Source organism: Gorilla gorilla, chromosome 1 (genome assembly GCF_029281585.2).
Source record: "Gorilla gorilla gorilla isolate KB3781 chromosome 1, NHGRI_mGorGor1-v2.1_pri, whole genome shotgun sequence".
Taxonomy (NCBI): Eukaryota; Metazoa; Chordata; class Mammalia; order Primates; family Hominidae; genus Gorilla; species Gorilla gorilla.
Genome location: NC_073224.2, coordinates 14,829,685 through 14,857,422, shown reverse-complemented (window position 1 = coordinate 14,857,422; position 27,738 = coordinate 14,829,685). Strand labels below are relative to the sequence as shown.

The 27,738-nt window shown below is 41.9% G+C and overlaps 1 non-coding gene and 1 pseudogene across 1 annotated transcript; both read left to right on the top strand.

Annotated features, from left to right (window-relative positions):
- The first annotated feature begins 6,982 nt into the window (after nucleotides 1-6,982).
- LOC115932106 (U5 spliceosomal RNA) lies at nucleotides 6,983-7,097 on the top strand. The gene has a single exon (XR_004068446.1). It is a non-coding gene; the product is annotated as a U5 spliceosomal RNA (small nuclear RNA).
- Nucleotides 7,098-7,716: 619 nt separating this feature from the next.
- LOC115936465 (ferredoxin-2, mitochondrial-like) lies at nucleotides 7,717-8,230 on the top strand (annotated as a pseudogene).
- The last annotated feature ends 19,508 nt before the right edge of the window (nucleotides 8,231-27,738 follow it).

The following is a 27,738-nucleotide window of genomic DNA, read 5'->3' as shown; positions in this document are numbered from 1 at the left end:
TCCTTGGTATTTCTTTCCTATAAAGCTCTGAGCAACTTTGGAGAGCAGGGATCATATTTTATTTTTATTAATTTTCCTGAACATCTACCATGATGTCTGGCACATAATAGACACTCCATAATTGTTTGCTGAATGAATGGATCAATGAATCAGCAATTGCTTTGAAGTGTCCCTGCTGGAAAATGTGTTTGTATGCTTTTTTTTTAAAAAAAAAAAAAAGGAAAAGTATGCAATGGGTTTGGGATAAGGCCAGAGGTTTTTCTTTCACGTAGGTCTGGGACAACACGTTGTCAGCATCCCCGTGAACTTGGAAAGAGAGTACTGGATGACATACCTTCCAGATATATTACATTAGGTGACAGAAAGCCAGCCACGCTTCATTCCTATCCCTATGTGCTTTATAAACAAGTAATCGCTGTAATAACTACCCTGTCCAATGTCTTGCCTTCTCTCTGCTCATGGTCTGTTTCCCTAATTTATCCCCACCACCAGAGCGAGAAGACTGCTCTCAAACTCATGGCTCTGCGGACATGCCAGCATGGTGTTCAGTTCACATTTTGCCTGAGGTGTTACAGCCATGTGGATTCACTTGAACAACAGGAAAGCCAAGCCGATTCCCAAAGGATTCCAGAAATGACTTTTGGAAGCACATTTTAAAAATTCCCAAATGGATGTGCCTGGAGTAAGAAAAGCCTGCAAACAAGTATATCCACCTTCACAGTGAAAATCTCTCCTATCTCAATCGCATTCTTTTAGGGTTGGTGTTTCCAAGTGTCGGGTAAGACCCCCTGAACTATATGTGTATTATCACATCTCTAAATATTTAAGCACAATTCTCTATCTAAAAAATTTCCACATTTTCCACAGAAACCCTCCGGTTTTTCTAAATTCACATGTACTCCTTTTGTTGTGTGTCTGTGACAGAGTCTCGCTCTGTTGCCCAGGCTGGAGTGCAGTGGTGTGATCTCAACTCACTGCAACTTCTGTCTCCCGGGTTCAAGCGACTCTCCTGCCTCAGCCTCCCAAGTAGCTGGCATCACAGGCAGGCACCACCACGCCCGGCTAATTTTTTGCATTTTTAGTAGACACAGGGTTTCACCATGTTGCTCAGGCTGGTCTTGAACTCTTAAGCTCAGGTGATCCGCCAGCCTCGGCCTCCCAAAGTGCTGGGATGACAGGCATGAGTCACTCATACTCTTTATGGGGTGAGGTTCCTACACTGTTACCCTCAGAAAGGAAGTGTATTTGTGCACACACATGTGTGTGTGAGGTGGGAAGGTAGCATTTATGGGTGAATCATCAAAAGATTTCACAGATTCTGGAAGTAGGTCATGTATCTCATGATCTTCATTTTGGAAAGATTTGTTTGGTTCCTGAAAAACCAATCACTTATGCCTATAGGGATATTTGCTCACCAAATACTCACTGAGCACTGCTGTACACAGGACTCTACTAAACATTCTAGAAAACGAAAAAGGCTCTGGATGGGTAAGAGTCCAGTTGTGTACAGTTATCCAAAATACAAGAAAAGAAGGAAATGATGCTGGTTATAGCGTTTAATAAAGAGTGATTATTTCTGGCTTGAGTGAGCTGGAAAGGCTTCAGAAGGAAGTGAAATTTGAACTCAGTCTTGAAGAATGGGTAGTTTTGTCATTAGTGGAATAGAAGGGATACAGTTGAAGAACATTCCCGGAAGGTAGATCAAGAAAGAACAAAGAACAGAGCTGGAAGGTGACTCAAGGATACACTCAGGCCTGTTTGTTCCAGTAGAGCTTTTACACTGGGAAGTAACAGGAGGAAATTTTGCAAAGTGGACAAGGGTGTCTAAGAAAAGACCAGAATGGCAGTAGTATTAAACAGGACTCATTAGTTTGTAGTGGGTAAAGATAAAACTAATGAATTAATGACTTAGCATCCTTCGGGAAAACAAAACAAAACAGAAACTCTCAAGCTTTAGGAAAGTAAGGGGAGGGGAGAATCATTTAGCTTGGCACGCATTGAGGCAGTTCAAGGTATCAAGAGAACCCTGAGAGAGGGTGTAATAGCGATTCAGTGGCTCTCATACTCCAAACTGCCATCTATTTCTTTTACTTTCTTTCCTTTGCTTATTTGTATTCTCTTCTAATATGCAAGTCTTTGCCTGTAGCCCCAACTTTTTTATTTTGTTTGTTTTATTTTTAATACTTTATTATTTTATATTTTATTTGAGACAAAGTCTCACTATGTTGCCCAGGCTTGTCTCAAACTCCTGAGCTCAAGCGATCCTCCCACCTTGGCCCCCTAAAGTGCTGTAACTATAAGTCACCTCACCAGACAGCCCCAACTTCATAGTCCTCTGTTATTGTGATTTCAGAGGCAAAATTGCCTCCTGTACAGCTCCAAACAAAAAATACAAGGGCGGGCCGGGTGCGGTGGCTCACGCCTGTAATCCCAGCACTTTGGGAGACTGAGGCGGATGGATCACCTGAGGTCGGGAGTTCGAGAACAGCCTGACCAACATGAAGAAACCCTGTCTCACTGAAAGTACAAAATTAGCCAGGCGTGGTGGCACATGCCTGTAATCCCAGCTACTCGGGAGGCTGAGGCAGGAGAATCACTTGAACATGGGAGGCAGAGGTTGCAGTGAGCCGAGATTGTGGCATTGCACCTCCAGCCTGGGCAACAAGAGCAAAACTTTGTCTCAAAAAAAAAAAAGAAAAAATACAAGGGTGGAGCTCTGATTTCTGTGGCTTCAGTCACAGGACCACCCTAGTTGAATCACATGACGATGGGAAAGGGGCATTTTGATTGGCCAGCCCTGTGTCACATTCCTACTCTGTAAGCCACAGGAAAGCTTTGTGGACAGGCAGGTACAATAACCGCCAGCTTTCATTGCACCATGCTATGAGTTTTATTCTTTCATGAATTAATTCATTCTTTCACATATTCATTTCTTCAGTTTTTTTCTTTTGAAAAAGGGTCTCCTCTGTTGCCCAGGCTAGAGTGCAGTGACGCAATATGGCTCACTGCAGCCTTGAACTCCCAGGGTGAAGGGATCCCCCCACTCAGCCTCCTGAATAGCTGGGGCCACAGGCCTGTGCCACCACACTGGCTAATTTTTGTATTTTTTGTAGAGACAGGGTTTTGCCCTGTTGCCCAGGCCGGTCTCGAACTTTTCAGCTCCTGCCTTGTCCTCCCAAAGAGCTAGGATTACAGGTTTGAGCTGTTACATCCGGCCTGACTTTCATCCTATAGACAATGGGGAATTATTAAAGGATTTTTCATCTAGTAAGTAACAGAGATTGTGGTGGTCTCCAGGGTGCATTAGAACGGAGAAGAGTGGTCTCCAGGATGCATTAGAATGGAGCCAAGTGACAACCATATAAAAAGTGACAAAGCCTGAGCCAAGGTAGGACAGAGAGGGAAGAAAGGAGGTGACAAATTGGGTACATGAGAGGTAGGTCATCATATCATGAAATTACCCAATAGCTCTTTCGTCAGTGAAGGTCCCATGTATTGCTTAAGATTACTGGAGCCTTTGCTGAACTCCAAAATTTGACCTCTGCACTGAGTTGTTTTAGGATCCAAAACATTATGTAGCAAGCAATGGAAAGTGTTTTATACAAATACTTTTTTAAATGTCCATAAATGTCTAATGTCTAATGCAGTGTACAGATTCATCATATGTCAGCAAATTAGTGCTGACCTTGTAGCCACAACACCCATCTCCTATCCCCATGCCAGGAATAGGCACAATCCTGGCTGGACTTTACCCAGCAGCGTAAGCGTAAGCTGAAATTCACCACCCTCGGTATACCCGCAATCAAGGATTTTGAGTTGTACTTGAGATGAGGCCAATATGATGGTGGAATTGTTAGGGAAACAGGGACACAGGAGAGCCAGGGTGACATCATTTTCAAATCAATTCCATCTTAAAACTAGTGAGACACATTCCTTGCCAGTCACGACCCACGGCCGTAAGATGTTTACCACCAAGGAAACAGCTTAATAACGCCTGCAAGGACAAACTCCTGTGACAACAAAATGCCCAGATGTCCCAATATTGCAAAACAATATGTGCTTTTAAGGTGACCATAGTCATGCTTTGATGTACTTACGCACCAAAATGCCAAGGATAACTTTCTTTAAATCAACAAAGTAATAAATGTCATTTTTTCGGCTCACCCGCATGTAGACACAGCTTAGCTTTTACATAGATAAGATCCCTATATAAGAAGAGTTTAAAACAAAGATGGTGCATTCCTCGTCTTGCTTTCTGAGGACATTCTTGCTCTGTAACTGAGTAGCTTTCAGTAAACTATCTCTTCTCACTGTACTCTGCAACTCACTTTGAATTCCTTCCTGCGAGAGATCCATGAACCCTCTCTTGAGGCCTGAATCTGGACCCTTTTTTCCGATTGAAATGTTTTCTCTAAACATGTGCATTTCCTTTATGAATGAAGAAATCCTTCAATAGTTTAAGCCTTAGGAAAGTGAATGTCTCTAAGACAGTTTCCTTCTGTTTTTATTCATGTCATTAGAGAATTACATGATAGGGAGGTGAAGGCTTTCTCCTGAGTTTTCTGCAAAAAGAAAAGTTTTGTTACCACTTGCAATGGTGAAAGTCCCACAGCGAATGGGCACACAGTCCCACTAGCTATGTGACTGGGTGAGACACTTCACTGCTCCAGGTTACAAGCATCTGTTACGTAAAGTGAGCATTAGATCATTTCTGAGCAGGTTGACCATATAATTAACTTTCTAGAGTGAAAGTGGCTGCCTTTGAAATTACACCAAGACAAAAGGCATAAACTGGGACTATCCTGCAGAAACTGGAACATTTGGTCATCTCTCTCTAAGAAGCTTTGAAGCTCTAAAACTGTATGGGTGTCAGGTTCATTGTCTGCACCCAAATCCAACCCTTGAGATGGTCTTGATGTTATAAACTTCCCTTTGGGCAGGATATGCTTATTCTGTTTTGGGGAATAGTTCAACTTAACAGAAATGTCCATCTATCCCTTAGCTACAGCAGAGGCAAATGCTTAGACTTGGGTTGCTGCTGGGGAATAGTCAGCTCTGCCATGTCTTATCTGAGTGAAATCCAACTCTAGACATAAGCTTCTCCCACAAGGGTTGATACTCAGGTCCTGAGAGAGAATACTTTTTCTCCACAACTGGGGACCTGGCTGATCATGAGCCAGTTCTAATACTTTGTTGTTCTAGGAGTGATGTTCGCCAGGCATGGTGACTCACGCCTGCAGTCCCAGAACTTTGGGAGGCTGAGGTGGGAGGATTGCTTGAGCCCAGGAGTTTGAGACCAGCTCTACCAACACAGGGAGACCCTGTCTCGACAACAACAAACAAACAAACAAACGAAAAGTTATTTAAATACCAAAACTTTTTTAAAAAGTGTTTAAAAAGATTGTAGTGAAGACTGGTGCACATATATCATTGTCTTTCAATTGTGGCAATGACAATAACCATGATCCTTGCTATCAGTTTGCGTCTCATTGAAGGGATTACGGAAGTAGCCTATGAGCAGCTGTCTTTTTTACCTGCATATCGATGGCAGGAGTTGTAATTTTCAATTTAGAGCTAACCTATTTCACTGATTAATATGTTCATTCAGCAAATATTTAATGATTATAAACCATGCACCAAACATTGTGTGGGAGACCCAGAATGAAGTGGGAAATACAAGTGAAATAAGTGGTTAATTGGTGATTACAATACATTATAATTGGTGGAATCGAAATCTCAACAAAACACTAGAAGAACACATATTTTGTGAGATACTTGATTTCTGTCTTTAAATGGTTTTCCTGCCTACATCATTTAAAATTACCTCAATTCCTGAAAATGCAGGGATATAGTTAACCATCTTGTCATCCAATTCTACTATACTTTACAACCCAGAGGAGTTGGATTAAGATTGAATTTCTTGTTGGTGGTACTGGATTGACATGCAATGTAGTCACACCAAAGTGACATCATATATGTATAAATCCCCTCTTGCTGGAAAGAATCTCAGTCTCATCCGTATTTTGTATCCCTCCTCATGAATTTCATTTATTTTCCTTCTCTGTTTGTTCACACACACAGTCACACATGTGATGTCTTTCTGGGACACATATTCATCCCTGCCTTCTTCCCTGTCTCACACGCTCACTGTCCTGGGTACATTCACATCTCTATCACTCACTCTGTCGAAGTCTCTTCCACACTGAGTTTCTCACTCTTAAATACACGTGACCTCAAGTTTGTAATTTCCTACAGATGCTCTCTGTCCCGGGGGACAAATTCTCTCTCCTTTGAGCACAGGGCCATTCTCCAACAGTCTCGCTTTCAAAGGCACACACCCACATCTGCAGGCACTCACGCTTTTGTCGACAGCCCCTCCCACACCTCAGGCGTCTCACTGGTGATCGGAGTAGGGACAGGAGACAGGATGGGTGGAGGAGATACCAGTAAGTCATCCGTCCTCCACCCACATTTTCTTTCTTAATTTGTTTTCTTGAATTTCTTTCTTCCTTTCTGGTAAGCAGGGAGAGAAATTGCTGAGTAGCATGGTAGGACTCTTGGCAAGTGTCATTGTCGTGCTAAGGATGCATGAAGGGGAGAAGGCATCGCTTAGAGGGATATCACTGGAGGAGACAGAGAAACATTTCACTGTCCCCAAAGAGAAAGACCAGTCTCATTGAAGAGCTGCTCTTCTAAGAATTCTTACCACTGGGACATTTTGTTGACATAAGGCACTGTGTCTCTATGAAACCAAATGGGACTCTAGCAGAGAAAACATATCAAATTATTTGAAAGATTCTTGAGTATTGATTTATATCAGGGGTTGCAAAACATTCTCTAAAGGGCCACATAGTAAATATTTTAAGCTTTGAAGGCCATATGATCTCTGCTGCAACTTCTCAACTTGGCCATTATAGGGTGAAAGTAGCCATAGACAATACATAAATCAATGTGTGTGGCTGTGTTCCAATAAAACTTTATTTATAATGCTCATTCTTTAGAATGAATAAGTTTTTTGCCATTTACTAAAAGTTTCCATGGAGAGGAACAGTGTGAGTTGACAACCAAATTTTTTGAGGTCTTGCTTAGGCAAGACTAATAAAAAGTTTTTTTAAAAAACTTTATTTAGGGCAGGCGCAGTGGCTCATGCCTGTAATCCCGGCACTTTGGGAGGCTGAGGCAGGTGGATCCCCTGAGGTCAGGAGTTCACACCAGCCTGGCCAACATGGCGAAACCCTGTCTCTACTAAAAATACAAAACTTAGCCGGGCGTGGCGGCACATGCCTGTAATCCCAGCTACTTGGGGGGCTGAGGCAAGAGAATTGCTTGAACCTGGGAGGCAGAGATTACAGTGAGCCAAGATTGCTCCACTGTACTCCAGCCTGTGCAACAGAGCAAGACTCTGTCTCAAAAAAAAAAAAAACAAAAAACTTTATTTATAAAAATAGGCAATGGGCTGAATTTGAACCGTGGCTCTAATTTGCAGACTCCCGATCTATGTAAATGACATCATGTTTTGCTCTATTTTTTTCTTTTTTTGTGATTATGATTTAACTTGAAAATGACTAGGTAACTTTTTCATCAAATTTGGAAGATTTATTTATAATGGTCAGACATAAAAAACTGGATATATACTTTGAGAAAAAATTCCCTTTTGGTGAGCCATGATGAAAGATAAGAGAGATAATTGTCTGACCGGTTCACCTGACACCTGTCATGGCCGCCTCCGAGGGCCAGGGTAGAATGAGTGCCAGGGTTCTGCTGTGGGCTGCCAGGGACACCTTGTGTAACAGACCCAGGAGCTCTTTAGGGTCCAGGGAGGCGTAGGCGCCAGTGACAACCAGGACATTTCAGGAGACAGGCTGACGTGCCCAGGGATGTGGTGAACGTGGTGTTTGTAGACCTGTCAGGCTGGCGGATCCAGTGAGCTGCAGAGTCGGAGGACAATATTCTCCACCTGACCCAATGCCATGGGGTGAACCTGGAAGGTGCCTGTGAAGCCTTCCTGGCATGCTCCACCTGCCATGTGCATGTGAGCAAAGACCTGGACCTTCTGCCTCCTCCCGAAGAGAGGGAAGACGGCATGCTAGACATGGCCTCCCTCCTCCAGGACAACTCCCTGCTGGGCTGGCAGATCGTGCTGATGCTGGAGCTGGAAGGGGCAGAATTCAGTCTGCCCTAGAACGCCAGGAACTTCTACGTGGACTGCCATATCCCCAGGCCCCACTGACATGGACAGCCGGAACTTCCCGGATTGTCATGGCCTCAGGGCCAAGACTGAAGGAACAGCCAAGTGTCAGCCGAGCCCAGCTCAGAGCACGTACAGTCCTGAGAGAGACGGGAAGCCTCCAAGAAGGACAAAGTCCCCTGCTTGAGAGAGATCCCATGTCCAAGCTCTGGTGGGGACAGGGCCCCTAGTGGGGTGGTCTTCCCCAAACCCCTGAGAATAGAGTGTGAGTAGGGTAGAGTCAGATTGGAGCTGCAGTAAAACTATGTCATGGGCCTAAAAAAAAAAAAGAGAGAGAGAGATTATTTTCTAGAGTATGTAGTGACTGTATCACACAACAGGAACAGATAAACAGTTTATTCAGTTGTGAGCCATAGCTGGATTTTCATCAGCATCAGGCTGCCGCTTCTTAGGTAGGCAACTCTCTGTAGGATGCTCCTGGTGTAAAAGAATATAATGTACCATGGGAACAAGCCCCAGGACAGAGGAGTTGGGATGTTGGGAATGGGTGAGACATTGCCAGTGTGCAAAGCAAGATTGAGGAGCAACTGCGGGTCTACTTCTGACTCCAGCAATCGATGGTCCAATTAAGGTTTTTAATTTTTTTTCTGCTCTGGGAAAATTTCATCTGAAAGTATCTGCTTCTTGAGCCAACTAGCTGTAGGGTACAGAGATGGACACTAGAGAACAAATGCACTAGAGATACACAATATAGGTAGTTTCAGATTTGCATGTTGTTCCACCCTTCATTAACTTTATTTTGCTCTTGAAATGCTATTTAAGTTTGGTAACCATTTCTTTTTCCTTTTTTTGTTTTGTTTTTTTTTTGAGACGCAGTCTTGCTCTGTCACCCAGGCTGGAGTACAGTGGCACAATCTCGTCTCACTGCAAGCTCAGCCTCCCAGGTTCATGCCATTCTCTTGCTTCAGCCTCCCAGGTAGCTGGTTCTGCAGGCGCCCGCCACCACGCTCGGCTAATTTTTTGTATTTTTAGTAGAGACAGGGTTTCACCATGTGAGCCAGGATTGTCTCCATCTCCTGACCTCATGATCCGCCCGCCTCAGCCTCCCAGAGTGCTGGGATTACAGGTGTGAGCCACCGCGCCCGGCCAAGTTTGGTAACCATTTCTAAATAATAGAATAGAGTGAAGCTCTTTCAACAAATCGGGTAGCTATACGCATCATGAGATATTTAAACAATATGTTGTTAAATAAATGAGAAAAGCAGATTGCACAGAAGCCCTTATAGGAAAATCTCATATTTGTGTGTGTCTGTGTGTGCATACTTAGACACACATATGCATTTGCCTAGAAAAAAGTTCATAGAAATACTATACAAATTTTGAACAGTGATCATGTCTGGGCAGCATGGGACTACCAAGGAACTCTACTTTTTCCTTACCCATTTTTCTTTCTCTCTCTTTTCTCTTCCCCTACAGGAACAAGTATTAGAATTATAATTCAAAAGGGCAATGAGGATTTTTCCATTTAAAATATTTATGAAAAATTCAGTAGTTATGACTTCAATTCCAAAAGGAGGAATTATCCATATGCTGAGACTAGGGAAGAGAAAGTCTTACCCTACCGCGTCTTCTTTGCTGTTTCTGGATGGGTTATTTGGGGTACTACACATTTTCCATGATGATTCGAAAAGTGTGTTTTATCAAGCAAAAGGTTCACTTTCTCCTTGCAATATACATTAGCTATGAATGAACAGGTGACTCATCATTTAATTAAGGGGGAAAACAGATAGATTTTGAAAGCAGTGTCCTGTGCAGTTTTAGGCAAATTACTTAAACTTTCTGAAAGCCTGCTTCCTGATTTCTGTAACAGGGTTAATAATACACACCTTCCAAATGTATGAGGATTAAATGACAGTATATGGAAAACACCTAGTCGAGCTTGACATGTGGTAAGTGCTAAAAAAAAAAAAAAAGTTACTTTCTTTCCCATTCTCACTTTTTTTTTTCTCCTCCGGCAACAGCTTTCCCAAATAAGAAGAAAAAGCCCCGGGCTATGCTGCCATCTTCAATAAGTCCCATTGCATATTCTTCCCCACATCCTAAGCCGTTTGCCTTCTCTTTCTTTCTCTGAGAAGGCAAATACCCAGACGGCAAGAATATACTGGAGTAGGAAACAGATGGCAATCCAGTCTGTGCTTTGAGTGGCCAATATAATTTTATTTTAAAATGAAACTCTAGAAATAACATTTGAAATAATCCAATTACTCTTGATAATACTGTGTTTGAAAAGGAAATTTGAGTCAGGGAGGTCCTATTTTAAATCCTAAATTTGGCTTCCTGCGTGTAATAGAATTTCCCCATGATTCGCCAGTTTCCCACTGAATCACCACCCCCTCTCCAGGCGCTCCTATACCCAAAAGACTGCCAAGATTTATATAAAGTCCTGTTTCCTTCTATCAATGAAAGATTGCCATTTTGATGTGTGCATATTTCCTGATTCTCAGTTCTTTACACTTCACTGTCTTACGGTGTGCGTTGGCATGTCATACCTCCCTACCAGGGATGATGGGACTTTAATTGTAGACAAAGGTATTACTACCAATTATGTGATGTTTCTTATCAAAGGGGAGCAGTTTCAACCTTAGCATAGCCCAGACTGAACTTAGAAACTTCCCCAATAATCTTTTTCTCCCCTCTGTCTATTTTCTCTTGTGGTGGAATCACATTCCATCATGTCACACAGTCGCGAAGCAGAACATTGTCCTTTATTCCTCCTTTGCTTTTCCCCATGTCCAAACAGTCATCTAGTCCTCTCCATTCCTGCCACCAAGGCCCTAATCCAGGACTTTATCCTCTCTTATTTGATCATTGCAAGACCAGCTTTCCAACTGGAGTCCTTGCTTCTAGCCTTTTTGACCTCAGATCCATCCTGCATTCATTCTGTAACCAAATGCAAATTTGATGATGGCATTTTTTTTGTTTGTTTATGGGTGCTCATTGGCTCCGCAGGACCTATAGGATAAACTTTAAGTGTTCTAATATAGCATTTAGGGCCCTTTGTAATACACTCCTAGATATAACTCCCGCCATTCTCTACTTCCAGTATTCCATTCCAGAAGCACTAAACTGACTCCAAATCGCTGCATACAGTATACCTCATGAATTCAGCTTTGGCTAATGGCTATTTCTTCCTTGCAATACATTTTATCTCCTCATTGACTGATTCTCCTTGTTCTTTAAGACACAATGTAAGTATGATAGTTCTATGAAGCTTTACCAAACTCTTCTGGATAAACTTTCTAGTTTTGCATGCTTTTTATTGTAACTTTTTCATTGCACTTACCAATTTGAATTAACACTATTTATGTACTTGTGTTCCAAATGATTCTGTTAGCTCCTTGAGAGGATATATTGTTTTATTATGGCACTGAAGTGTGTTACAGAGAGTGAAAGACTGTAGACTTTAACAGGTACTTGTTGAATAAATGAATTAGTAAAAGAATTAATTCATGGGTAGTCTATCAGTTATTTATTGCTTCATAACAAATTACCGCAAAACTTAAAGAGATAAAACTACAAATATTTATTATCTTGCATAGTTTCTGTGAGTCAGGAATTCAGGAGGAGCTTAGCTGGGTGCTTCTGCTTCAGGGTGTCCCGGGAGGTAGTAGTCAAGCTGTCAGCTGGGGTTACAGTAAACTGAGGGTTTGGCTGGACTGGAGCATCCAATTCCAAGCTCACTTGGGTGGCTGTCGGCAGGAGGTTTCAGTTCATTTCCACAGTGGGCACTCATGACACGGCAGCTGGCTTCCCCCCAGTAAGCGATCTAGGAGACAAAGAGAAAGTGCAATCAAGAGCAAGCTGTGGTGTCTCTTATAACTTAATTTCAGAAGTGACATGTCATCACTTCTGCCGTATTCTCTTGGACACACTGACCCACCCTGGCCCAATATGGAAGGGAGTTACACAGGGTATGAATATCAGAAAGTGGGGATCACTGGGGGTCACGTTGGAGGCTGGTTACTGCAGGCAAGTATTCTCAATGTTCCGAAAATCTTCCTAAGTAAATATTCTCTTTTACCTACTTATAAGGCCATTTCTGCTCATACGAGTTATTCAAAGAATGAACAAGAGTGAATCACGCAGGGTTTGGACAAAGCCTCTCTAATTTCTGGAAGTTGTTTATTTTATAATTTTCTTTTTTTAAGACAGTCTCACTCTGATGCCCAGGCTGGAGTGCAGTGCCGCGATCTTGGCTTATGCTGCAGCCTCCCCAGTAGCTGGGACCACAGGTATGCACCATCATGCCTGGCTAATTTTTGCATTTTTTGTAGAGACGGGGCTTTGCCATCTTGGCCAGGCTGGTCTCAAACTCCTGACCTCCAGTGATCTGCCTACCTCAGCCTCCCAAAGTGCTGGGATTACAGGCATGAGCCACCCTACCGGGTCTATTGATTTCATAATTTAATGAGGAGAGAGAGAGAGAGAGAATTTTCTTCATGAGGAAGATTAGAAGAGGGAGAGACATATTTCTATTAGCAGTATTGATTTAGTGGCACTGGATGGGTTGGTCCAACAATGAGGTATTTATTGTTACTGGTTCTAAGGGCTCACACTTGATATTTATGCATTTTTGCAATTTATGGATATCTGACATATAATCCAAGAATACCCTGAATGCATGGACAGGCAAGAAATGACCACTGCAACTAGGTTGATTGTTATAATCAGGAAAGTGGGCAAGCAATGGAAATAACAACAACAAAAACAGGCCAGTGAGGTTCCTAAATCAATGACGCTCAGCCCAGGGCTAGAAAGGAATTCAGTCAAGCACACAGCCAGGGGATACAGCTTGCAACAGGCTCTGCTGACAGCAGTTCTGCTAGTCCAGCTCCTTTGGCTTACTTGTGTGGTTAAAATATGAATTAACCTCATTCATATATACCCATAAGGCAAAGGTTTGAAATGGCTTTTTTTTTTCCGCCATTTTTTTTTTTTTTTTTTTTGAGATGGAGTCTCACTCTGTCGCTCAGGCTGGAGCGCAGTGGCGCGATCTCAGCTCACTGCAACCTCTGCCTCCCAGGTTCAAGCAATTCTCTGCCTCAGCCTCCCGAGTAGCTGGGATTACAGGCACCCACAACCACGCCCAGTTAATTTTTGTATTTTTAGTAGACATGGGGTTTCACCGTGTTGGCCAGAGTGGTCTTGAACTCGTGACCTCGTGATCCACCTGCCTCAGCCTCCCAGAGTGCTGGGATTACTGGCATGAGCCACCGCACCCAGCCTGAAATGGCTTCTTAAAGGAAGATGCAGTTGCTCATGGACAATGGCTCCCCATTTCCTACGTTTCCAGCCTAAGCCTTCCTTCCTCCTCTAGACTCTCACTTTCTCTCTAGTCTTAATTCCCCTGTCAGGCTTATCTTTATCTTTCCAATCTCTTAATAGCTCTTAAATCTCGTCACTCAACAAAGCTATATTGTAGTGAGATATAAATGCCTTCAATTTGATATGGGTGAACCTTCCCACATCAGAAGGTTTGCATAAATATCTCAACGTATTTTCTTTTTCTGAACAATTCTAGATTTTGGGGAAACAGAAATCTCAGTTCATTTATCAGGTAGCTTCCCTCAACTCAAAAACCTCTGGTTATTTTGGAGAAAACGATTCATTTATTCATCTGATTAATTTACGTATTCAGTGACCCAGATTTTTTTTAAAAAAATCAGTATTATCTGATAACCACGAATTCAAGAACATTTTAAAAGACTTATAATGATGATTCTTTACAGTAGCTATAAATAGTTGCTTAATATGTGCCTCATTGTCTTCCACTGTAACATTCATTTATAAACACTGTGTCAACCAAGGCACTGTTTCTGGTAGGATCTAGGAAAACAAAAATGAATAAGGCATGATTTTTCTTTTATTTATGGAGTATCTCTTTCCTTTCTCCCTCCATGGTCTTTTTAAATATACATTTCTCCTCATTTGCTCACAAGGTAGATCTGAAAAAATGTACCAGAACAAGTATCATTTTAAAATATTAATTTTTAAATCTAGTGTGTTTCTGATGCCTGGAAGAGCCACAATCTGCAGCTCCACCCCTCATGTCAGTTCTTGTGTACTTTCCAGGGGTCGGCTTAGAGGTTGATTTCTCCCTGGCTACACGCGTATTTCCCGTGCCTCACGTTTCCAACAAGTGGTGGCACTCTCTCCTCCCACAGGAGAAGGATATTTTTCATTCAATTGCTTTCTCTGTTCCTTACTGGCTTCCCTCCACAGGGGAAATAACTTAGCTGGTTGAAAACTTCGGGATAAGGATGAGTGAGTGTGCAAATCTCCATCTCTGGCTTTCTCTTGTGTTACCAACCACCCACAAGCTACACCTGTTCTGGATTTCTACTTTCTTCAGGCAACAAGCCCAGCCCAGGGAGCACTAATGGTGTAGCATCTCTGTTTCGACTGAGTGGCTAAATGTAATCTGTGATGAGCAGGAGTTGGAAGTCATTTTGCCTTTGGGTCCAAGCCACTTTTTCTGAACCAATATCAGCAACAAGGCTGACATATTGAAACATATTTGATTTCTGTGTCTATTTTTCAATTGGTCCCTAACACTCCAGAGAAGCCCAGGTTCCATTAGATTTTTCTGTTATACACTCTCATTACGTCCCAAGTCTTCATGACTCTCCTTTCACCATTCTTTTTCTTCTCCTTCTGCTATTCCCATTACACACATGTTGCATCTTTTGAAATTGTCCCACAGTTCTTGGACATTCTGTACTGTGTCTTCCTTTTTTTTTCTTTTTGCATTTTCATTTTGCAAGTTTCCATTGACATCTTGTTAAGCGCACTGATTCTTTCCTCAGCTGTCTCTAGTCTACTGATGAGCCCTAAGCTCACTGATTCTTTCCTCAGCTGTCTCTAGTCTACTGATGAGCCCTAAGCTCACTGATTCTTTCCTCAGCTGTCTCTAGTCTACTAATGAGCCCATGAAATGCATTCTTTTTTTTTTTTTTTTTTGAGATGGAGTTTCGCTCTTGTTGCCCAGGCTGGAGTGCAATGGCATGATCTCGGCTCACTGCAACCTCCACCTCCCGGGTTCAAGCTATTCTCCTGCCTCAGCCTCCCGAGTAGCTGGGATTACAGGTATGTACCACCACACCTGGCTAATTTTTGTATTTTTGGTAGAGATGAGGTTTCACCATGTTGACCAGGCTGTTCTTGAGCTCCTGACCTCAGGTGATCCACCTACCTTGGCCTCCCAAAGTGCTGGGATTACAGGCATGAGCCACCACACCTGGCGAAATGCATTCTTTATTTCCATTACATTTTTTGATTTGTGGCATTTCCTTTGGATTCTTTCTCAGAGTTTTCATTTTTCCGCTTACAGGTTACCTCCCTTTCTGCATGTTGCCCACTTTTTCTATTCAAGCCTTTAGCATATTAATCATAGTTATTTTACATTTCCAGTCAGATGATTCCAGAATGTCTCCCATATTGAATCTGGTCTGATGCTTGCATTGCCTCTTCAGATTGTTTTTTGCCTTTCAGCATACCTTGAAATTTGTTGTTGCAAGCTGGACATAATACACCTGGTAAGAGGAACAGAGGTAATGTGAGGGTTTGTGTTTTCATGCTTTTCCGGCTAGAGTTAGTCTATGCATATTGTTTCTTTAGCTCTGGTGTCAGAAGCTAAAATATCTTCCAGTGTCATTGTTTTTGTCTCCTCTGCTGGCTTTGGGTTTTTCTAGAGACTCTTTAAATAGAATTTGAGGCTTCCAGTTATTTTAGCCGTATTCCTCTGTTATTACACTGGAGCCCTATTGATATGGTGGTAGGGTGAGGAGGATGGAAAATATTTTGTAGTCTTATGATTAGATCTCAGTCTTTTGGGGAGTCTGAGTCGGCTATTTTCTTCCCCTATGTGGAAGTCTACAATGTACTAGAGTTGAATATTTCTCTTGTTATAGGTTGGTTAAGCTTTGGTAAAAACTCCAGTCAGAGGCTCTGGTAAAATAGTTTTCCTTTGGCTGGGCACGGTGGCTCACGCCTATAATCCCAGCACTTTGGGAGGCTGAGGCGGGCAGATCACGAGGTTGGGAGTTCGAGACCAGCCTGGCCAATATGGTGAAACCCCATCTTTACTGAAAATACAAAAATTAGCCGGGCGTGGTAGCACGTGCCTGTAATCCCAGCTACTCAGGAGGCTGAGGCAGGAAAATTGCTTCAACCTGGGAGGTGGAGGTTGCAGTGAGCCGAGTTGGTGCCACTACACTCCAGCCTGGGCAACAGAGTGAGACTCTGACTCAAAAAAAAAAGAAAAAGAAAAAGAAAAGAAAAGAAAATAGTTTTCCTTCAAGGGTAGTCCCCTTTTTCAGGAGAACAGAGGTGTCTGGTCATATTTCAAAATGGCCCCTCTTCTTCCCCTGCCAGAACTAGGAGAGGACTTCTTTTCAGATCATCACTGCAAGAACCTGGCAGAGCTCCTGGAGATAAACCTCACAGAAGTGTGAGGGCTCCTTAAGACTGGGCCCCCTGGAAGCTTTAGGCCTCAAGTTAATCTATACTGAGCACCCACCAGTTCATTAATCACAGTTTTAAGTGTTCCTGCCATATTAGGTCTAGCTGTGGGGATTTGCCTGGAAAGCTGTGATTCTCTGTATCCACCTGTCTGTCTTTCTGGCTTTCAGGGCAGCAGTTTGCCCTGTTGCCTCAATTCTCTGATGGATCTAAGAAGAGTTGTTGATTTTAGTTTACTCAGCATTTTTTTTCTTGTTAGGAGGTTGGAAGTAATGACTCCTAAGCTTCTTACGTTTGGGAACAGAAACTGGAATTTCATTCAAGTTATGGTACTTTAACTTTTTTTGTGCTTCATTTTCTTCACCTGTAAAATGAGGATAACTGTAATATCTAACTCACAGGATTAATGTGATGCTTAAATCAGTTAAGTGAGGTACAGTGATTGGAATGGACCTTGGCATGTAGTAAATTCACAATGAGTATTATTACTAAGAGGCACCAGGGCAGGGGCCAGATCTGTCTTGTTCATCACTGCTCCCCAGTGCATAGCAGGCCATGACTCAATGATCTGAAAGCCTGGCTAAAATATCAGTAGTCTCTGTCATATCACAGACTTTCTCTGGCTTGTAGAATTTTGGCATTCTACTCAAGTTTGTGGTCCTTTCACTCTGAATCACAAGCGTGTGGGGGTGATTCCCTGATTGAGGACAGGGGCATCTTAGCTACTTTTTGTGTATATTCATTAGGGATGAGGGACTCACAAGTGACTAAAGAGACTTACATTGCGGTATCATCTTATATTTCTCCTGAATCCAATAGAATCTACGATACAGGTCTGAATCGGCTGTCAACCCACTGCATAGGATGATGGCTTCCATCATCAACTCTGTCATAAGTCCCTCTGGGATCTTTGGTTGATCTTTTTATCTTGCTGGTTTCTTATTTATCACCCGTAAAAAAGCAACATCACATCCTTCTTATGTGAATGTCTTGCCAGTCTAGGACATCATGGACATGACAGAGAACAAATCTAGAATTTCTTATCTGAATAAATTTGACCATGTCAGTGAGAGCACTTTATGACAGAGGAAACTGGGTAATCTCACAATTTCAATACCAATTATATAGTTTTGGCTTTACTTCATCTAGTGGTTAAAATCAGAAGTATTTATTTATTTTTCAATTTTATTTATTTTTATTGATATGTAATAGATGTACATATTTTCAGGGTACAGTGATAATTTAATACATCCATGTAATTTGCACAGATCAAACCAATGTACTTGAGATATCCATCACCCTAAGTATTTGTCTTCTCTTTCTGCAAGAAACATTCCAATTATTCTTTTCTAGCTATTTTGAAATATGCAATAGATCATTGTCAACTACAGCCACCTACTTATCTAACAATCGCTGGGTCTTATTTCTTCTGTAGAACTCTGTATTTGTACTCATTCATCAACCTCTCCAATCAGCAGTATTTAAATTTAAATTGGGTCTTTGCTCCTTCTCCTCTCCTTCCTTAGTTTTGTTCTAGTTTCTTTAAAAACTTATTTTCTCTTAGTCTTATGTCATCCAGTCTCCTCTATAAATGGAGGAGTCATTTTTTTTTTTTTTAAGACAGAGTCTTGCTCTGTTGCCCAGGCTGGAGTGCAGTGGCGCCATCTTGGCTCACTGCAACCTCCACCTCCCGGGTTCACGCCTTTCTCCTGCCTTAGCCTCCCAAGTAGCTGGGACTACAGGTGCCCACCACCACGCCCGGCTAATTTTTTTTGTATTTTTAATAGAGACGGGGTTTCACCATGTTGGACAGGATGGTCTCGATCTCCTGACCTTGTGATCTGCCTGCCTCAGCCTCCCAAAGTGCTGGAATTATAGGCATGAGCCACCATGCCCGGCATCTTCTATAACAAAGTCATCCACCTTCTATAAATGGAAAGAGTTGTCTGAAGTTACAGATTTTTGGTTTTGCAACTGTTGGCCTTTTATTGGGATGCTTTCAAAATGGCAGACAAAATAAATGAACAAACACAATTTATGCTTTTTTTAAGACAGATTTTGCTCCTGTCAATTAACAAAATAAAAGAAAAACAAACTTCTACCCATAGAGGGTAGGAAAGGCTGGCTACAAGAAAAATAATTAGCACCTGCCAGACGTGGTGGCTCACGCCTGTAATCCTAGCACTTTGGGAGGTCAAGGCAGGCAGATCACAAAGTCAGGAGTTCGAGGCCAGCCTGGCCAATATGGTGAAACCCTGTCTCTACTAAAAATACAAAAATTAGCCAAGCGTGGTGGCGCGTGACTGTAGTCCCAGCTGCTTGAGAGGCTGAGGCAGAAGAATTGCTTGAACCCAGGAGGTGGAGGTTGCAGTGAGCCAAGATTGCACCACTGTACTACAGCCTGGGAGACAGAGCAAGACTCCGTCTCAAAAAAAAAAAGAAGAAAAAGGAAAAGAATTAGCACTTATTCAGCATTTTATTCCATTTTCCTAATCTTACTGTTACTTATTCTAGAAACTAAGGTGGTTTACAAAATCTTATAAACTTCAGTAATATCTCATGCAATAAATGGAGGAAAATTAAAAAGAGGAAAGAAGCGAGAGCGTAACATGGAGGTTAAGACACAAAAGTAATCAATCAACAAGGGCCACAGATTGGCTCTAAAGTTTCCTGTAGTAACTCCTAAAAGGAGAGCCTGATTAATCACAAACTTCATAACTAATAATCAGAAGAAAACAAATCAAATACTCTGAAGAAGCACAGCCATTACTAACATTCCTAAGAGACTGGAATGAGATGTCTGCCCAGGATTATCCTAAAGATCGTCTGATGTGATATAGCAAATCCTACCTGCAGCATCATTCTTAGCATCAGTGTGTTGATGCAGGCCACAGAACTCTCTTTTGATACACCTCGCTCCCACTGGTGGTCTCACATGAACTGAAATTCAGTTAGTGCAATTCAGGCCAAGGTGATACAGCTCAGAATCCTTATCTTCTGGCAACCCTGCCTCCGTAAAGGGGTGAATTTCAGAGTAACCAGAGAAACGATTAAGTGTATAGTCTTTTTCTTTTTCTTTTCTTTTTTTTTTTTTGAGACAGAGTCTTGCTCTGTCGCTCAGGCTGGAGTGCAGTGGTGTGATCTTGGCTCACTGCAACTTCCACCTCCCGGGTTCAAGAGATTCTCCTGCCTCAGCCTCCCAAGTAGCTGGGACTACAGGTGCACACCACCATGCCCAGCTAATTTTTGTATTTTTAGTAGAGATGGGGTTTCACCATATTGGCCAGGCTGGTCTCAAACTCCTGACCTTGTGATCCACCTGCCTCAGCCTCCCAAAGTGCTGGGATTACAGGAGTGAGCCACTGTGCCCAGCCACGTATAGTATTAAAACTACATACCTATCCTGAACATTGCTTCTCTCCATGGTTGTTTATAGATGTTGTGTGAGCTGAGATCTCTCAGGAGTGGGTTGAAATCAATGATGCAGTACCTAGTGACTAGTGACAATATAGTTGTCTCTGTACTCCTCACCTTATGCATATGTCTGTTGCCACCACCCCCGTGGAGAGCCACCTCTTCACACTTACTCTATTTCATTGGCTTTCTTGTGGGCATCTCTGCCTCCAACCTGTCTCACATACTCCTCCCGATGAGCCTCACAAAACTTCCCTTGATCAAGCCACTTCCTGTTTATAGTGCTTAAGTAGTTTCCCTATTGCTTGAATAATAAAACGCATCAATCTTATCTTAGTATTTAAGACCTCACCATTACAAACGTATCTATTGCATCTCCCTGCACAAATGTCTGAATCCTCTGAGAATAAATGCCACTGTTGGAAGTTTTCTTTGCATCACAGTGTTACTCATTCCCTCTTATGCTATCATGGCCTACAGAAAACATACAATGCCTTCAAATCTCATCTTAAAATACCAACTCCTCAGGCTGGGCACGGTGGCTCACGCCTGTAATCCCAGCACTTTGGCAGGCCGAGGCAGGTGGATCACGAGGTCAGGAGTTCAAGACCAGCCTGGCCAAGATGGTGAAACCCCGTCTCTACTAAAAATGCAAAAATTAGCCCGGCGCGGTGGCGGGCGCCTGTAATTTCAGCTACTCGGGAGGCTGAGGCAGGAGAATCACTTGAACCCAGGTGGCAGAGCTTGCAGTGAGCTGAGACTGCACCACTGCACTCCAGCCTGGGCAATAGGGTGAGACTCCGTCTCAAAAAAAAAAAAAAAAAACCCACCACCTACTCTATGGTATCTTCTGGATCCTGCTTCATGCTTTGCCCTCTGCATTCTTGTGTAGCGTGCACCTCTCAAGTGCTGATCTCACTCCAGTTTTCCTTTCATTTCAAGAGGTCTTTCCAAGTGCACTGTGCTCCAGCCACACTGGCTTACTTCCATCTACAGGAACACCGTGCTCCTTTGTGCCTTGGAGCCTTTGATCACTCTCCTCTCTCTCCTGCCAGGCAGGAGCTGTCTCAGTCCTTGAGGGATACCACACATAGGCCTCCTTTAATAAAGCTCATAGAAGCAGATGTCCCTCTTCATTCTTCGTCTTCACCCTGTGTGACTCTTTTCCTAATGTGTAATTCAAGATGTCATTTGTTTGCCTACTTATTACGTCTTTCTCCTATAGATTGTGAATATCAAAAGGTAGGCTTGGGAGAAAGTTTTGTTCACTGAATGAATAACAGATATCATGCATGCTATTATATTAAAATGTTGAAACTGTTTTGTTTGTTTATTTCGTTCTGTTTTGTTCTGAGACAGAGTCCCAGTCTGTCGCCCAGGCTGGAGTGCAGTGGTGCGATCTCGGCTCATTGCAAGCTCCGCCTCCCGGGTTCACGCCATTCTCCTGCCTCAGCCTCCCGAGTAGCTGGGACTACAGGCGCCAGCCACCACACCCAGCTAATTTTTTGTATTTTTAGTAGAGACGGGGTTTCACCGTGTTAGCCAGGATGGTCTCGATCTCCTGACCTAGTGATCCGCCCACCTCGGCCTTCCAAAGTGTTGGGATTACAGGCGTGAGCCACCGCGCCCGGCTGAAATTGTTTTTACTAAGCATCATAACTCCTCTGTGCCTAGCCCAGTATGACAGATAGAAGATGACTGGTAAAGATGATTGTTGAATTTTGTTGACCGTGTGACTTGTTCCCCTTCATGATTTGTAAAACTCTTGAGGACAGCAGTGGTACTTTAAAAAAAAAAAAAGTTTTATTTTGAGACAGAATCTTGTTCTGTCACCCAGGCTGGAGTGCAGTGGTGTGATCATAGCTCACTGCAACCTTGAACTCCAGGGCTCAAGCAATTCTTCTGCCTCAGCCTTCCGAAAAGGTAGGACTATAGGCGCACGCCACCGCACCCAGCTGATTTTTAATTTTTTTAGAGATGGGGGGTCTCACTATGTTGCCAGGGCTGGTCTCAAGCTCCTGCCCTCAAACAGTACTCCCTCCTGGGCCTTCTAAAGTTGAGATTACAGGTGTGAGCCACTGCACCCACCCAGTAGTACCTTTTTTGTTTTTGAGATGGAATTTCTCTCTTTGTTGCCCAGGCTGGAGTGCAGTGTGGCATGATCTCGGCTCACTGCAACCTCTGCCTCCTGGGTTCAAGCGATTCTCCTGTCTCAGCCTGCCGAGTAGCTGGGATTATAGGTGGCCATCACCACACCCTGCTAATTTTTTTTTTTTTTTTTTTTTTGTATTTTTAGTAGAGACGGGGTTTCACCATGTTGGTCAGGCTGGTCTCGAACTCCTGACCTCAGGTGATCAGCCCGCCTCGGCCTCCCAAAGTGCTGGGATTACAGGTGTGAGTCACTGCGCCTGGCCCCAGGGGTAATTTTTATGCTGTTCTATATAACACGACTTTCACAAAATGGCACACATTATAGTGCATATTATTTTTATACAATCAATGGATAGAACATGGGATTACGGAAGACACTTAGCTTTTATTTCTTCCGAGAAACTAGTAGATCAAATACATATAATTGAAATTATGATATTTTAGGACAGATTATCATAGTGAGTAATTATACTATCACATATAATTAAAGCAACAAATTATAATGCACTATAAATAATAGGCATGTTTATAGAACACTGTATATATTTTTGGCAATTACTTTAGTTTGCAATGCTGTCAGACCAGTCATCCTCATTTACTTCTAAAAGGAGCATGTTGCCATTTCTACTCTCTCTTTTCTGGGATCCAGAGAGTATTATACTTATTGGCTATATATATCATACCCACAAAAGTGTTTCTGTAAAAGGTGTTATTTTGGTTATTGCAAGGTCCAAATTTGAACAGCAGCATGGTTAGTAGATCAGTAAAATGATGTATTGGAAAGAGCTTTTCCTTCAGCTTATAACTGAAGTAGCTTTAAGTTGTGGCTTCACAAAAGACACGTTTTGTTTTTGTTTTTTTGGGGGAAACGTACAATTTTGTTACAAGCATAGATCGCATAGTGGTCAAGTCAGGGCTTTTAAGGTATGGATCACGCAAATAACACATTGTACCCATCAACTAATTTCTCATAATCCTCCCCCTTCCACCCCTTCACCCTTCTGAGTCTCCATCGTCTGTCATTCCACTCTCTACATGCATGTGTACACATTTTTTTAGCACCCACTTAGAGTGAGAACAGGTGATATGTTACTTTCTGTGCCTGACTTGTTTCACTTAAGACAATGACCTCCAGTCCCTCCACGTTGTTGCAAAATACATGATTCCATTCATTTTTATGGCTCGATAGCATTCCATTGTATGCTATCCAGCCATATGTGGTATATATACCACATTTTCTTTATCCATTCATCTGCTGATGGACATTTATTGTAAATAGTGCTGTGATAAACAAGAGAATGCAGATATCTTCTCCATATACAGAATTCCTTTATTTTGTATGTATGTCCAGCAGTGGGATGTATGAATCACTTGGTAGTTCTATTTTGAGTTTTTTGAGGAGCCTTCATACTGTTTTACCATAACGGCTGTACTAATTTACATTCCCACTGACAGTGTATAAGAGTTCCTGTTTCTCCACGTCCTCATTGGCATTTGATATTTTTTGTCTTTTTGATAATAGCCATTTTAACTGGGGTGAGATGATATCTTATTGCAGTTTTGATTTGCATTTCTCTTAGTAGTGATATTGAGCATTTATTCACATACTTGTTGGTCATTTCTATGTCTTCTTTTAAGAAATGTCTATTCAAATCCTTTGTTCACTTTTTATTTTTCTATTGTTTTTATTTTTAATTTTTATTTCAGTAGTTTTTGGAGGTACAGGTGGTTTTTGATTACACTGATAAGTTCTTCTAGTGGTGATTTCTGAGATTTCAGTGCACCAGTCATCCAAGCAGTGTACACTGCACCCCGTATGTAGTCTTTTATCCCTCACCCCTCCCAACCTTTCCCTAGAGCCCCCAAAGTTCATTATATGATTCTTATTCCTTTGCAGCCTCGTAGCTTAGCTCCCACTTATAGGTGAGAACATACAATATTTAGTTTTCCATTCCTGAGTTACTTCTCTTAGAATGATGGCCTCCAACTCCATCCAAGTTGCTGCAAAAGATATTATTTTACTCCTTTTAATGGCTGAGTAGTATTCCATCGTGTATATAAACCACATTTTCTTTATTCATTGGTTGATGGGCACTTAGGCTGGTTCCACATCTTTGCAATTGCAAATTGCGCTGCTGTAAACGTGCATGTGCAAGTGTCATTTCCATACAATGAATTCTTTTCCTTTGGGTACATGCCCAGTAGTGGGATTTTAGATCGAAGGGTAGTTCTACTTTTAGTTCTTTAAGGAATCTCTATACTGTTTTCCATAGTGGTTGTACTAACTTACATTGCCACCATCACTGTTCCCTTTTCCTTTTTTTCTTTTCTTTTTTTTTTTTTTTTTTTGAGACAGAGTTTCAGTCTTGTTGCCCAGGCTGGAATGCAGTGGGCGACTCCACTCACTGTAACCTCCACCTCCCAGGTTCAAGTGATTCTCCTGCCTCAGCCTGCTGAGTAGCTGGGATTACAGGCACCTGTCACCATGCCCAGCTAATTTTTTGTATGTTTAGTAAAGACAGGGTTTTGCCATGTTGGTCAGGCTGGTCTCGAACTCCTGACCTCAGGTGATCCTCCCACCTCGGCCTCCCAAAGTGCTGGGATTACAGGCGTGAGCCACTGCACCCGGCCTAAGTGTTCCCTTTTCACCACATCCATGTCAACATCTATAATAGACAAGTTTTGACCCCTAGAAAATAACCTGGCTCTTTTCAACCACATTTCCCTTCTCCGTCTCTCTTAAGGTTGTAGAGAAGACTACAATAATAAATTATTAGGAAAACTTCAAAATAGGAAAATAAATTATGATTTTCTAACAATCTTCCCAATAATCAGAAACGAACCAATTTATATGGCTTCAGAAGTAACTCAATTATGTGCATGTTCATTTCTCACCTGAAGACATAGTTATCATCTGCTTAGGTCTTTTTACTCAAATCTTGCCTCTGGCAATATGTTTAGCCTAATACCTCCACTTTAAAGCAAATAATTCGAGGTTTTTTTTTTTTTCTTTTTTTCTTTTTTGAGTTGGAATCTTGCTCTTGTCACCCAGGCTGGAGTGAAATGGCCCGATCTCAGCTCACTGCAACCTCTGCCTCCTGTGTTCAAGCAATTCTCCTGCCTCAGCCTCCCAAGTAGCTGGGATTACAGGCACCTGCCACCACACCTGGCCAATTTTTTGTATTTTTAGTAGAGATGGGGTTTCACGATGTTGGTCAGGCTGGTCTCAAACTCCTGACCTCGGGTGATCCACCCACCTCGGCCTCCCAAAGTGCTGGGATTACAGGCATGAGCCATCATGCCTGGCCAAATAATTCCATTATTAGATAAAAAAATCAACTCCTCTGTTTTCATGTCTAGTGGACTCCATTCTTAGCCCATCAAATGCACATGGAGCAATGGTTTAATCTGCAAACTAAAAATCTGCTTGATTTAAAAAAAATAACTCTTTGTGATATGACCATTATTCAAAAGAGTCTGCAAATATCAGATGTGTGGTTCAAGCTCTAGTCAAGTGAAGTGAGTAATTTTCAGTCACTTGTCCAGCAGTTGAGCCAGGAGATAGTAAATATTTAGAGGTTTATCCTGGGGTGCTGGCTAACGGAGTGCCTGCACTGCCTTACAGAGCAAATAAACAAGGATCTTCTGCAATGTTTAAACCCGTCCAGTATTTCTCAGCCAGCTTCTCTCTTTCCTCTTCACAATGATTATATACCACTCATTTCCAACCACATTTTGATTGTCCTGCTGTTAAATTATAACAATTAATTTACAGGGAACAAGGATTGTTTTCTTTTTCTCTCGACCACATGTTTGGGTTAGATGAGCCAATGTGTTTATACCATTTTTTGCTCCTTACTTTGCTTATTTCATCTCAATAGGTCACCACAATGTTTGCTTTTGTTCATTAAGCTTTTTGAACATCATGCAAAACATTGTAACAGACAAGAATTTAAACAGTAGAATATATAAACTGATCAAGTCATTTCATCTGAGATCAAATATCTAGCTTTCAAGAGGCTTGAATTTGAGAGACAATGGATTTTATGAGATTCTGAGAACTCACAGAGTTTAACTTCCTGTTTAAATACTTCATTGATTATGTTAATAAAATCGTGTCTGTTGCAAGGATATTATAACCATGTGTCTTGTTTGTTTATTTTATTTTTTTAAAGTTTATGTGTGAGTCTTCAATACTAATCCTACAATTTTACAGCTGGGAGTGATCTAAGAATTCATCTTTCTAGCCCAAACTTCTTATTTTACAGATAAGGAAACCAAGGTTCTGGGAGGTTGTAAGGGCCATAACCTGGACTTAGAGACTGTTAGTGACAATGTGGTATGTTTTTCCAAGATGAGCCTCTTAGCTTTTCTGATAATATTTAAGTCTTTGGCCTCATGAGCACTGGATTCATCATTTCAAAATAATGGGGGATGGAGAGGAAGTGTTATTAATATATACTTTTAAAAATCCCTAAAGCATGGTGTTTAACCTTCTTTTGGTCATAAATTGCTTTGAGAATCTGTTGAAAACTCAAACCCTCTTGATTAAAAAAAACTCACATACACTCAGAAATTCACAATCAATTTTATAGAATCCAGACTCCTGAACCCTTAATTCTAGATTCATTTATGTGTTAACAAACATTTATCAGAACAATGGTTGCCTAATTATATTTCTATATTTCAATCAATTTAGATAATCAATCACAGTTGAAATAATGTGGTTATTCAATAAATGATATGATTTATTTATACATAAAGATGTATGAATACTATGAAGATGATTATAATTGTTATAAAGTAAAATAACTGACTTACAATAAGAGTAAAATTAACACACACTGCAAAATATTGTTTTTGATTCCTATTATATCACTGTCAAAAATAATGCAACTCTTCCTATCAATTTCTTCCTTTTTTTTTGAGACAGAGTCTTGCTTTGTCGCCCAGGTTGGAGTGCAGTGTCGCGATCTTGGCTCACTGCAACTACCGCCTCCTGGGTTCAAGCGATTCTCTTGCTTCAGCCTCCCGAGTAGCTGGGATTACAGGTGCACACCACCATGCCCAGCTAAGTTTTTGTATTTTTAGTAGAGACGGGGTCTCATCATGTTGGCCAGGCTGATCTTGAACTCCTGACCTCAAGTGATCCACACACCTCGGCCTCCCAAAGTGTTGGGATTACAGGCGTGAACCACCACACCCAGCCAATTTCTTTTCTTTTCATTTATTTATTTAGTTAGTTAGTTAGTTAGTTAGTTTTTGAGACAGAGCCGCATTCATCCCCCCAGGCTGGAGTGCAGTGGCGCTACCTCGGTTCACTGCCACCTCCTCCTCCTGGGTTCAAGTGACTCTCCTGCCTCACCTACCTGTGTAGCTGGAATCACAGGCATGCACCACTGGCTAATTTTTGCATTTTTAGTAGAGACAGGGTTTTACCATGTTGGCCAGGGTGGTCTTGAACT